Source organism: Carcharodon carcharias, chromosome 16 (genome assembly GCF_017639515.1).
Source record: "Carcharodon carcharias isolate sCarCar2 chromosome 16, sCarCar2.pri, whole genome shotgun sequence".
In the NCBI taxonomy this organism is placed as follows: domain Eukaryota; kingdom Metazoa; phylum Chordata; class Chondrichthyes; order Lamniformes; family Lamnidae; genus Carcharodon; species Carcharodon carcharias.
In genome coordinates, this window is record NC_054482.1 from 63,620,836 (window position 1) to 63,635,302 (window position 14,467).

Genomic DNA, 14,467 nt, shown 5'->3' on the forward strand with positions numbered 1-14,467 from the left:
ATTATATTGAGAGTAGGCCTATGCCAGAAGAATGGAGAGTGACCAAGAATGTATCCATTTTCAAACAGGTAAACAAAACCAATCTGGGCAAGTATAGACTGGTTAGTCTAACCATTGTAGGCAAAGGAGTAGTCTTTATGTAATGATAAATTTATTAAATATCTAGAAAGAACTTGCATTTAGATCTATGTGAAGAGAAAATAATCAGGAGCAGCCAACTTTTAGAGAAATATTATGTTTAACAAGCCTGACAGAGTTCCTTGAGGAGTTGACAGAATAGATGGATGGGTGAAATGCAACGGCTATGGTGTCTATGGATTTTCAGAAAATCTTTAAATAAGGACCATTCAAGGGTCTATTGGAGATGTTTAAAGGAAATTAAATTGGGAGAAGCTGGGAAATAGATTTAAAACTGGTTACAAGACAGGAAACAGAGAAGCAAACACTAACCCTTGCATACCCGAGAAGAATGAGGCAATTCAATTCTTGCAGCAAAGAATCACCTTCCTCACTGATTTTATGACATGCATTATTTTAACTATTGGCTTCTGGCCGGCCAGTGAGGCCTTTGCACCAGTCAGATGGAAGCCTTGTTAAAATTCAAAACTCGGGATGTGATGATTTTATTCAGACCACAACTACGTTTTCATGCTGGGCAGCCACGTTCAGCACCTTTACAAGATTCACCAGGGGCACCAGGTGTGAAGGATCTCACACATCTGATGGGGAACCTAAGATTTTAAGACATTAATCCACAGTTAGCACTAAAAAATGGCAGAATTGCCTTAAAAGCTACCTTGACATGAAAATAGCTGCTAACCTGAATTATTGCCATATGTAAAGTCAATAAGATGATCTTTAAACTGAAAATCAGGATGCAGTCAGAAAAGCCGGGTACTTGTCTGGAGTCTAAAGCTTTATTAATCAAGCTGTTTTTGAACTGAGGTCGCTCTTCAAGATAACATAATCTTTTTCACCAACACAAGCACAATGAACAATTAAAGACACTGAAAATACAGCTGAACATATTTCTTTAGAAAACCTGACTCTTAGCTATGCAGGATAGTCAGCCATATTTGTACCACACAAAGGGTTGACTTCCTTGTCAATGTCCCCTGGACCAGGACAGAGAAACTAATATAACTATATTGGGTTTTGTGAGTATAATTTTCTTTCATATATTTGTTTGATTATCCAATAACTTTGCTGATAAGGTGGAATCAAAATTGCATATATTTTATTCCATTATTGACATGCTATGATTAGCTTTAGTTACCTTCTATGACCTCAAGTATAAGCTGTAATTTATAGTTGGCTTCAACAAAAGACTTATTTTTGAAGCGTACAAGAGGGTGTAGTTTAAAATATATATTATCTCGAGAATCCACACAAACATACTACATGTGACTCCAGACCCACAGCAATGTGATTGACTCTTAAATGCCTCCTGAACAAGGGCAATTAGGAACAGGCAATAAATACTGGCCTAGCCACATCTCATTAATGAAAATAAAACTCCTCAATGCTTGCAGCCCAGGACTGCTCTGGTGAAGACATGGTCCCAAAAACTAAGAGGAATGAAGTCCCCCCAATTCTAAGATGCATCCCTGGGATACCTTCTGGATGCTGTGGAGGCCCGCCGCGATGTCCTCTACCCCTGCTCTGGCTGCAGGAAGCCCATCAGTTTCACCCCTCCCTCTTCGAAGGCAGAGGTGGTCAATGCCAATGTTGCACACAAGAGGTCAGCCATCCAGTGCAGAAAATGGATGAATGATCTCACCCACGCTGCCAGGATAAGGCTCTTATCCTCACTCTAAACTCACACACTCACAAGGCCATCACACATTCACTGGCATCTCACTCACTGCCAGCTAATGGGACATCACCACTCATTCTCTCACAGACACTCTTACATCTCCCCCTGGCCTCATCTCCTCTGGAGGCTGCCTCCTCAGCCTTCACCATCTTGAGGCCTCTTGCACAGATTAACATGCGCTCCATACACACCCTGGGTTACCCTCCTTCCACAGTGTAGCTCTCGCCCTGTAGCGTCTTCCCTTGCCTGAGGCCACTTCTACCCTTCCCCAAGCAAACCCTAGTCCTGCAGCCATTGAAAAGCCACCCCCGGGCTTACAGCTTGTCTGGTGGGTTGAGATCTGCGCGTGAGCCCCCGCTAAAAGTGATGCGGTGCTGCCTGCAAAGCCTGGTGCTGATAGCTACAAGTGCTGCCTAAAGCAAGGTAGGCAAACAAACCTCGAAGTCCTGAGCGAAGTGCAGCTCACCACGTGCATGTCGCTTATGTACAGTTGTGAAACATTGCACGCCGGCATGCCTGGATGATCCAGTGTGAGGGGGTGATTCCAGTGAACAGGGTTTATAATAAGATGCTAAAGTATTGAAATTAGGTTTCAGATACATGGTGGTGGGAAACACGGCTCAACATTGACGGGTGGACTGGATGATCGCAAACTGGTTTCATGACAACGTGAAACCTATTTTTCCATCTCGTCACATTGTCTGCTCATGACACATGATGTCAATGGCCAAAAACATTTAGCTCTTTTGTACATGTTTGGACCAGGGCTGCAATAAGAGCCAGAATTTTCTGGAGTTGAGGTGTGAGTGAATGCCCTTGATATCAAAGCAGCATTTGACTGAGTGTGACATCGAGCAGTCGTAGTAAAATTGAAATCACTGGGAATCAGGGAAAACTCTCCACTTTGAGTCATGCCTAGCACAAAAGACGATGGCTGTTGGAGGCCAATCATTTCAGCCCTAGGACATTACTGCAGACGTTTCTCAGGGTTGTGTCCTGAGTCTAACCATCTTTGGCAGTTTCGTCAATGACCTTCCCTCCATCATAAGGTCAGAAGTGGGGATGTTTGTTGATGATTGCACAACGTTCACTTACATTCACAACACCTGAGATATTTGTTAGTTAGTCTGACAGTCTGTAGGGAAAAAGCTAGGATCTATTATTAAGGATAACAGAGAACCTAGAAAATCATAATATGATTGGGCAGAGTCACCATGGGTCTACAAAAGGGAAATTGTGTTTGACAAATCTATTAGAATTTTCCTGATGTTGTAACTAGTAAGGTGGATAAGGGGGGACCAGTGAATATAATGTATTTGTAGTTTCAAAAAATATGAAATAAAGTGCTGCACAAGATTATTCCACAAAATTAGGAATATATTAGTATGGATTGAGGATTGGTTAACAGACAGAAAACAGAGAGTAGGAATAAAGTGGACATTTCTAAGCTGGCTTGATGCAAGGATTAGTGCTCTGGCCTCATCCAGCTATAATCTTTATCAATGACTTATGTGAGGTAATGTAATGTAATTAGCCATAGTCCACAAGGGACCATAGGCCTCTTTGTTAAAAAGAGATAAGTGCTTATATAGCAGTATTCCACATCAAGCTTGGGACGAGGCAAGGAGGCAAATTTCCATAATCTACCACAGCTGGCATCATTTTGCATTACACTCTAACCAACTGAGCTAACAAACACTCGCGACTTAGATGAGAAGATGGAGTGCCATACTGTAATGCATCCAAGTATGCTGACAATGCAAAGCTGTGCGGGAAAATAAGCTGTGAGGAGGATGCAAAAGCCCTGCAAAAACAATTTAGACAGGTTAAGTGAGTAGGCAAGAATGTGGCAAATGGAATATAAAGTGGAGAAATATGGGCCAAAATTTTCTGTTTGGAAGGCGGGCAGAGCAGGTGCGGATGCGGGCGGGCATGGACCCGATCGCCGCCTGTGATCGAGGCCGCGCCGCCATTTTGCACGGGCAGGCCAATTAAGCCCCATCTAGCACATTTCTGACTCCCGTGGAGAGTGGGAGTGTAAAGGTTGCAGCAGGGGTGTACAGACCACCGGGTCCAATGGTGACCTGGCAGTCTGTTCAAAAGAAGGCCTGGCAGCCTCCTGTAGGCTGTTCACTATAGCCAGCTGGAGATCCAGTCGCAGGGGATCTGCTCAGCAGGTTGATCTGGAGGGAAGGGCAGAGGAGCAGGGCAGGCTGCAGGGTCTGCCCCAGGAGCAGGGTGGGCTGAAGGTTAGGCCAGTGGGTGGCCAATGTGCCCTCGCTTTTCTGATGACTGCCTTGCTGCCCTTCTCAAGGAGGTTGCAGCATGGCAGGAGGTGCTGGTTCCCCAGGATGGGAGGAGGAGGCCCCCCCCACATGATGAAGCATGCCTGGGAGGAGATGACGGAGGTGGTGAGCTCCCGCGACGTGGTGCGGCGCACCTGGATCCAGTGCCATAAGCGCTTCAATGATTTGTTGCGCTCTGGAAAGGTGAGTACCATGTTGGTGTTGGGTCTTTAACCCAGCAGGGAGCTTTAGCCTTTGAAGTCCCCCTCCAAGTCTTACTGTCGTGACTGTATTGAATCATGTTGGGCATTTCTCATACGCTGGGTGGGCAAGCAAATAGTGCCCATGCTTACATCAGCCTCAGTGGGTTCATAAGGAGATGTGTTCATGAGGAGATGGGTTCTCCCCCGCACCATGTGTTGCTCTTATTCACACATGACTAGTCTGGGGCAACCTGCAGGAGATGCAGCTAGGCGCATACTCAGAACTCCAACACATGTCCTACTCATGGTGATGAGATTGTGGAAGGGGAGCCTCAAGGTCTCGTGGCCAAGAGCCATCTGCTGCCCTCGATGCCACACCTAGTTGCGCCTCCTTGCCATGGGAGCTAAGACCGTGTGTTTCTTAAAATGATGGATACAGAATGTGTCCATGGTGGCCGTTTGGGGGGGTTGGGGTGTGGGTGGCATTGGGAGCAGTTGTACAATATTTTTGTGACTGATCAGTAGTAGAGGGGAGAGGAGGCACTGGAGGCCTGATATGGGCCACTGTGGTTGTGTGTGGCAGGTGCATGCAGAGTACATGTGCAATTAACTGCAATGAATGGTCTTCTCTGTTTTTCAGGAGAAAAATGCTCACAATGCCTCTGAGCGTTTGCAGACTGGAGGTGGCCAGGCCCAGTTTCTGATTTTGAGCCGTTTTGAGCAGGAGGCCCTGGAGCTTGGAAGGCACAATGCGCCGAGGTCCACAGGTATCGGTGAGGCTGGGGTGGAGCGGCCAGGTATTTGAGGTCCACAGTGACATCCACTCTGTCTTCCCACCATCCAAAGCACTGATGTTTGTTTGAATCGTTATTGTAGCAACACTGCTCATTCACAGACTGATAGAGTGAGATGTGTAGGTCATAGACAAAGGTCCCTCAGCCCTTCGAACATGCGCATGTCAAGCACCTTCCAAAGTCACCTTATCCTATTTCTGACCACTATCCCTATGGTCTTGTATGCCATGGCATTACAACTGCACATCCAAATACTTATTACATGTTAGGAGGATTTCTGCCTCCACCACCCTTTCAGCCAGTGTGACTCACATTACTGTGTGCAAAAGTTCCTCATCACCTCACCTGTCAACCTCATGCCCCTTACCTTAAATCAATGCCACCAGGTTACTCATCCCTCCACCAAGGGGAAAAGTTCCTTTCTGTCGATCCTGTCTATGCCGCTCATAATGCTATAAAGCTCCAGATTGTCATTCCTCAATCTCCTCTGCTCCAGGGCAAATATCCCCAGTCTATGCTATGTGTCCTCATAACTCCAACTCTCCAGCCCAGCATGCATCCTGGTCAGTGACCTCTGCACTCTCTTTACTCCAATCACATCCCTCCTGTGAAGCGCAGATCACAACAGCATGCAGTATTGTAGCTGTGGCCTCAGCAGCGTTTTCTGCACTTGCAACATGACCTTCCTGCTCCTATATTCTATTCCTCAGCTAATAAAGGCAAGTATGGCATTTACCTTCTTAAACACCTTATGTTCCTGTCCCGCTGCCTTAATTGGCCTGTCAACATGCCCAGCAAGGTCCCTCTGATCCTCCTTAATTTCCGCGGTCCTACCATTCCTTGTGTATTCCTGTACCTTGTTTCTCCTGCCCAAGTGCATCACCTCACACTTATCTACATAACATTCCATGTGGCAGTCCTTAGGCCATCTGACCAGCCCATCTGTATCCACCTGTAATGTTTGGGCCTCCTCCTGACTATTTTCCACCCCACCAATATTCATCTCCATAGGTTCTGGAAGGTTGAGCACATAATGAAAAGGGAAAGGGATGAAGTCTGTCACTGTGTGGACAATAACTGATCCATTGTCCTTGTTGTTATTTTCAGCATCAGCAGAGCCTGGCAACCAGGATCGATTGCAGATGCCCCCCTCCCACACCTGAGGGCCCTCAACTGTCACCTGCGTCACACCTGCGAGGCAGGCACCAGCGCAGATACTAGCTCCTCAGTGGGAATTGCAACATTGGCTAGTGTCCCGGGGCACAGTGGAGAGGGCACTTCACAATCGCTGGAGGAGATGGCAGAAACAGAGAGTGCCAATGGCGCCAGCAGCCAGAGAACTGCAGGGGACCAGGCGCATGCTGAGTTGGGGTGTGATAATGTGCCTCTGGAGTCGTCCGCGACGCAACAGCTGCAAGAAATGCGGCCGGGTGTGTGGGAGTATCTGGGAGTGTTGCATGAGAGTATGCTTCGCTTGATGTCTATGGTGGAGGAGTTCACGCGGAGCATGAGAGATGCTATGAGCCTCATGTCAGAGTGTCATGATTCCTCCATGGAGAGAGTGGCGACTCTTGTGGAGAGGGGCTTCCAGGAGAACAATCAGCTTCTCCTGGGAATACGCTCGGACCTGCAAGTCCTCACAGCACCATTGGCCATAGCTGATCATTGCCAATGTGGGAGATGGTGTGGGCTTCAAGCTTCCCAGCTCTTTGCCCATCCATCGACGGTGAGCAGGGAGGTCCGGGACGACCTCACATTGGCGGAACAGCTGCCTGTCGTATCTGCGGGCTCCTCTCATGGAGCTCCGGATGAGGGCAACAGCTGCTCCACCCCTCTCCCAGTGACTGCTTCATCGGGTGAGTCTGCGATGACTGGGGAAATGCCAACTGTGGACCTGGCAGATCCCTCCCAGGTGGGGCCAGCACAGGATCCGTGGGCCAGAGGACAGTTGCCATGGTCATCAAGGCCAACAGGACCTCGAAGGCTGTCTCAGAAGCCACTCTGAGCGATGGGGCGGCACCAAGATTTAGCACCCGTAAACGTAAGCATATGGCGCCTTAGGCACACAATGGGTTTCCCACTGGTACTTTTGTGTTGGCCCTAGATTAGGGAATTATTATTTCTTGAAGTTTGAAAAATGTTTTGCTTCATTTTGTTTGACCATATGATGGATAAAATTAAATCCAGATGTGTCATCATGGCTGAGGGTGGCTCCTTTGTTCTGCATTTGTATGTTTTACATACATGTCATGAGTGTTTGAGTGTTTGAGGTTTATGTCCAAAGCCCTTAGTTGCAGCTGATGAAGTGGCAGATTCAGCACTTAAGTGCCACGTATGCAAGCGCCAGGCAAGGGTGGTCCTCCAGATCCATTTGTGTGGAGTTAGCTGAAGGTTCATTGGATTAAAGTCTCCTGGGTGTCCCTGCCTCCTTGGTGTAGTGCCAGGTCAGCATTCAACCCTCATCATTCCCCTGTGCTTCCTCATCCTCCGAATAGTGCTGGGCTCATCATGTGCAACAGCATCCACTGCGCTGACGTCTTCATCGTCCACTGTGTCCCCCCTTTCCAGCGCAAGATTGTGGAGAGCACAGCACGCTACCACTATCACCGAGACATGATCTGGGGGGCACTGGAGTGCGCTCCCTGAGCAGTCCAGGCATCAGAAGCACATCTTGAGAAGACAGATGGCTCTCTCCACCTTGTGGAGGCGTGGCTCCTATTGTAGCGCTGCTCAGCTTCTGTTCTTGGATGGCAGAGAGGCATCATGAGCCACTTCCTAAGGGGATAGCCCTTGTCACCCAGCAGCCATCCATCAAGCCGAGCCGGAGCACTGAAGAGCCTCAGCACCTGGGAGTGTCTGAGGATGGAAGCATCATGGGAGCTGCCTGGGTACCTTGCACAGACTTGTAGAATCAGCATCCTGTGATCACACACTATCTGCACATTCATGGAGTGGAAGTCCTCCCTGTTGACGAAGGCACCGGGCTCACCTGCTGGTGCCTTGATGGCCACATATGTGCAGTCTATTGTACCCTGGACGTGGGGGAAGCCAGCAATGGCTGCAAAGCCTCTGGCTTGCTGTCTGGCTTGCCTGGTCCCAACGGAAGTAGATGAAGGTCAGTGCATGCCTGAACAGAGTGCCTGTGACCTGCTTGACACATGTGTGGACAGCTGATAGGGACACAGCAAAGATCACCAACAGAGCCCTGGAAGGAGCCAGAGGCATAGAAGTTGAGGGCAACTGTAACCTTCAGAGCTGCTGGCATGGGGTGTCCGCCCACACAGTTAGGAGAGATCTCAGGGCCAATCATCTGACAGATATAGTTGACTGTCTCCCTTGACAGTTGGAGCCTCCTTCGGCACTGCACGTCAGTCATGTTGATTTAGCTGCCTCTCCGCCTGTATACCCTGACAGCAGGATAGTGGCATCTTCTGCGGCCCCTTCCACCTTGGACTACCTCTTGGCCCTGCACCCCTTGTGCCTGCACCTGTACTCCCAAAGGTGGCTCCCCTGGAGGCTGATTGTGCACTCCTGGCATCCTCCTTATTCTAGCTCTCTCTTCTTCCTCAGAGGAGCTGCCTCCAGTGGACATGTCAAAACCCTTACCCAGGCTAAAGGGAGGCCCCCAGAGAGCTGCAGGCCCGTTAAAGATTCCTGACTGCAGAGTGCTGAGCTGAAGATTTAAAGTACAGAGAAAGCTGCTGGAATTCGTTCTGAACTGCTACAGATCGCACAGGCAAGTTTAAAAAACTTTCTGCAATAAATACTCACAGGCCAGATTGACAACCCCACTGATCCCTCTTACCCCGCCTGTGGATGAGTTTTATTAAAAAGTCACTTAACCGCTTGCCCATTGTGCCCGTGCACTGAGCTGAAGATCGCAAGGGCGCCTGAAAATCGGTGTCGATTGCCGATTTAAGGGCCTTAACTAGCTTGTTAATTAATGGCGGGCACGCGTTGCACTTCATCGCATGCCTGGCCAACGAAATATCGCAATGGCGCGCAGTGACGTCGGGACGCTCGCCCGACGTCACTGCGTGTCATCTTACTTGCTGATGTGTGGGGCCCGCCCCCCACACATCAAGCAGAAAAGTCTGCCCATAAAGTTATTCACTTTGGTAGGAAAAACTGAAAAGCAGAATATTTTTTAAATGGTAGAGATTGGGAAATGTGGATATTCAGAATTATCTGTGAATCCTGAGTCACAGCAAGTTTGTATACAGGTACAGCAAGAAATTAGAAAAGCAACTAACAATTAGGCACAGAAGAAGACCATATGGCCCATCAAGCTTGTACAATTGCACAGTGTTAGTGCTATTCACAGCTCCTAATCCATGCCAGCATGCAACAAGACCTGGACAACATTCAGATTTGGGATGTTAAGTGGCAAGTAGCATTCAGACCACGCAAGTGCCAGGCAATGGCCATCTGCAACAAAGGGAAAGAAGCTAACCATCTTCCCTGTACATTTAACTGCAATACTGTTGCTGCATCCTCACCATTAAAATGCTGGGAGTTACCATTGATCAGAAACTCAAAGGATCACATGACAAGATTTGAAGTTTTAAAAACAAAAAACTGCGGATGCAGGAAATCCAAAACAAAAACAGAATTACCTGGAAAAACTCAGCAGGTCTGGCAGCATCAGCGGAGAAGAAAAGAGTTGACGTTTCGAGTCCTCATGACCCTTCGACAGAACTTAAGTTTGAGTCCAAGAAAGAGTTGAAATATAAGCTGGTTTAAGGTGTGTGTGGTGGGGGGGGTGGGGGGGCGGAGAGAGAGAGAGAGAGAGAAGTGGAGGGGGTTGGTGTGATTGTAGGGACAAACAAGCAGTGATAGAAGCAGATCATTAAAAGATGTCACCAATAGAACAAAAGAACACCTAGGTGTTAAAGTTGGTGATATTATCTAAACGACTGGGCTAATTAAGAATGGATGGTAGGGCACTCAAGGTACAGCTCTAGTTGGGGTGGGGTGGAAAGACTAGCGGGACATAAAAGCTTTAAAAATAACGGAAATAGGTGGGAAAAGAAAAATCTATATAAATTATTGGAAAAAACAAAAGAAAGGGGGAAGAAACAGAAAGGGGGTGGGGATGGAGGAGGGAGTTCAAGATCTAAAGTTGTTGAATTCAATATTCAGTCCGAAAGGCTGTAAAGTGCCTAGTCGGAAGACTACAGTAGCAAACAAACTAAAATCAATAGACTAAACATTACTTAGTAGACAACTAGTACACGAAGCTAGAGAAAAGATATCCCCCTTAACTTCCTAACATGACTGAAAACCCCATGCTGTGTTTATATTTTACAATGCATTCTCCGCACAATTCTAATTTGAACCAGCCCAATGTTACTCCCAGTTTCCAATGGGCTCACATTTCCCTGTTTTGCTCAGTTATAACGTTCAGTATTTGTCGAATTTCAGTTCCTTCAGTCTTCTGGGAATTCCTGAACCGACTTCAAGCAGCAATGCCCACTCTGGTGACTCCTTCTCTTGTCATTGACAGGCAAATCTTCCAGTGTCCTTAAATCCGTTTATCACCCTTGGCTCCATTGTCTAACTTAACTTTGAATATGTACAATGACTGAGTCTCCACTGCAATTCCCACAACTGATTTTGGGGGCTATCCAACTTGACACACAATTTCTTTACAAAAAGGATGTGAAATGCACTTCTGGGGCAGAATTTCACCCATGTAAGGTGGGCTCGGTGGGGGTGGGTAGGTGTGGCCGGGAAGCAGGTCATGATCATGGCCGGAAGGCAATTTCACACTGGCAGCCAATTAAGGCCCACCCAGTGTGAAATGCAAGCGGCAGCGCTCATCACTGCCTATGCGGGCGGGGGCTGGGGGGGTATTGCGAGCTGGGCACATACGCGCGAGTGAGCGCTTCATAATCTCCGAGGCAAATAAAAACATAATGAAACATGCCCCCTCATATGAATCTGTCACATGAGCAAGGAAGTGTTGTTAATTAAGTTTTAAATTTTTTATTTTATTTTTATTTGCTTTAGGAAACCTCATCCCACCTGTGGATGAAATTTCGTAAAAGTGCAAAGGCTGCTTGGCCTTTTCACCTGCCCACCAACTGTAAGGTTGGACGGGCTGCGAAAAATTGAACTTAATTGATAATTTAGTGGCCTTAACAGGCCTTTCAATTGTTGGCGGGCACGCTGCTGACTCCGGCACATGCCCGCCAAATGAAATATCACGTGACTGCACGTTGACGTTGGGATGCTTACCTGACATCAACATCTGTCGGCACATTCTGTATCCTGAGGATGGGAGGAGGAGGGCCCCCCATGAAACCAGCCAGGCGTGGGAGGAGATGGGTGACACCGTAAGCACCCATGATGATGTGCGGTGCACTGGCACCCAGTGCAGGAAAAGATTCAATGATTTGCAGCACTTTGGGCGGGTGAGTACCATGTCTGTCTTGGCCATTTGACCCAGAAGGCAACCTTAGCCTTTGAGCCCCCCCACCATGTCTTGCTGTTGTTACTGCATAGGGCATCTGTCACACACTGGGTGGGCAAATGGGTACTGACCATGCTTACACCAGCCTTAGTGGTTGAGGAGAAGAAGGGTTCTCTCTGCAGCATATGTTGGTGTTTGTGGCATTTGAGTAGTCTGGGGACAACCTGCAGGGGAGGCTGCTAGACACGTACTCAGAACTCCAACACATGTCATATTGATGGTAATGAGATGGTGCAAGGGGTGCCTCAAGGTGTTTTGGACAAGTGCCACCTGGTTGTGCCTCCTTGCCATGGCCGTTAAGACCCGTGTACTATTCAAAGTGATGGACGCCAAATGTGTCCAAGGTGGCCGTTGGGGGAGGGGGTTGGGACCAGCCGTACTATCTTCTGGGGACTGATCACCAGCAGTGTGGACAGGAGCCGCTGGAGGCCTCAGATAGGCCACTGTGGTTGGGGTGCGGCGTGCATGTGCAGAGTACATGAGCAAGCAGCCCCAATAAATCCTCTTCTCTGTTTTGCAGGCGAGAAGTCACCACAATGCCCAGGAGTGCCAGAGGACTCGAGGTGGGTGCGCCCTTGTCCAACGCCTCACACCCTTTGAAGAGCAGGCCATGGAGCTGGGCAGGAGTCAGGAGGCCAGGGCGGCTGGGGGCAGCGAGGCTGGGGTCCAGCGGGTAGGTATTTGAGGTCCACAGTCCCATCCATTTTGTCTGCCCACCATCCAAACCACTGATGGTTGCTGCAATCGTTAATGCTGAAACACTGCTCATTCACAGACTGAGACATTCTGACGTGTGGGTCATACAGAAGGGACCCTCGTCCCCTTGAGGAATCATGTCTCCACCACCTTCCAAAGTCACCTTATCCCATTTGTGACCACTATCACCATGGTCTAACAAGCCATTGGATCACTGCTGCACAGCCAAAGACTTATTTCATCTGAGGGAGTTTGGGACCTCCAACACCCTTTCAGCCAGTGCACCCCACATTACTTTGTCCAAAAGGCCTTCAGCACCTCAGCTGTGAAACTCATGGCACTCAACTTAGATGAATGCCACCACGTTACTCATCCCTGCGCCAAGGGGAAATGTTGCCTTCTGCCCAGTCTACACCCCTGCCTACGGAATGAAGACCAATAATGTGACCTCTCAACCTCCTGTGATTGACGGCAAATGTCACAACTGTTTGCGATGTTTCCTCAGCCCCACACTTATCCAGGCCACAATGCATCCAGGTCAGGTACCTCTGCACTCTCCCCACTCCTATGGTTCGTAACATGCCATGTGGCATTCCTGAGGCCATCTGACCAGCCTGTCTGCACATGTGCATTTAATGGTTGGGGCCCGTCTTGACTCTTTTCTGCCTCACCAATGTCCTTCTCCTTAGGGTCCAGAAGGGTGAGCGACTTATGAGGCTGGGGGAGAAAGGGAGGAAAGGTTAAACTGAATGTATGCTAATTGATGTACTGTCCTTGTTGTTAATTTCAGCATCACCATCGGAGCACCAGAGCGACCCGCGTGTCGACACCGCTCCACACCTGAAGGCCAACATGTGCAACTTGCGGCACATCATTTCAGCCAGCCAGGCACCAGCGCAGACACACACACCTCGGTGGGGACTTTACCATTGGCTAGTGTCCCGGGTCACACAATTGCTGGAGGAGGTGGTAGGGGCAGAAAGTGCTGATGGCGCCAGCAACTGGAGGGCTGCAGGGGACGAGGCAGATGCTGAGTCCAGCACTGATGACTTGCCTCTGGAGTTGTCCCCAATGAAGCAGCTGCAGGACAGGTGGCAGGAAGTGTGTTTGCATCTAGCAGGGTTGCATGAGGGAATGCTTCAGTTGCTCTCTGCGACGGAAGAGTCCAGGCAGAGTGCACGTGAAGGTTTGGCCCTCAGGGCAGAGCTTCAGGCTTCCTGCAATGAAAGATTGGCGACTCACACAGAGAGGGGCTTCAATCAAATGGAACATTTTATGATTGGGTTACGCTCTGACCTGCAAGCCCTCACAACAGTACTGGCCACGGGTGGTCATTCCCAATGTGGGAGATGTTGTGGACGACATGCATCTGTGGTGATCAGGGCGGTCGAAAGGGACCTCACATCGGTGCAGCAGCAACCTGTCGTCGCTGCGAGCTCCTCTCATGGTGCTCTGGATGAAGGCAGCAGCTCCTCTGCCCCTCTGCCAGTCAACATTTCTTCCGCTGAGGCTGCGACAACTGGGGAGGTGCCAGTTCAGGAACTGGCCATTCCCTCCCAGGTGGGGCCATCACAGGCTCCATGGGCCAGAGGACGCCTGCCAATGTCATCGAGGCCAATAGGACAGCAGAGTCAGCAGGTTTCTCTCAAGCCACTCCGAGCAATGGGGAGGCACACAGACGTAGTACCCAAAAATGTAAGCATAAGGCACCTTAGGCATTCCCCGGATATGTCACTGGTGACTTTGTGTTGGCCTTAGAATAGGCAGCCATATTTTTCTTGTTGCAAAAAAGTGCTGTGTTCTTTTCTTTTGGACACAATAAAGTCCACCTTTGTTACCATGGCTGAGTGTCTTTTGTTTATGGTGCATTTTTCTTTTTCACATATTTATCATGAGTGTTTGAGTGGACATTGATGTTTCTGTATTAAGCCTTTATTTGCAGCTGAACAGGTGGAAGATGTAGCATCGAAGTACCACGTGTGGAAGTGTCAGGCAATGCTGCTCCTGCTGATCCATGTGTGTGGAGCTAGCTGAAGGTTCTTTGGATTAAATTGTCGCAGGTGTCCCTGCCTCCTTGGTGTAAATGCGGGTCGTTGTTCTGCCCCTCATCATCGCCCTGTGCTGCCTCATCCTCTGAGGCACTGCTGGATTCATCGTGTGCAGCCTCATCCACTGTGTCAAGGTCTTCATCGTCAACT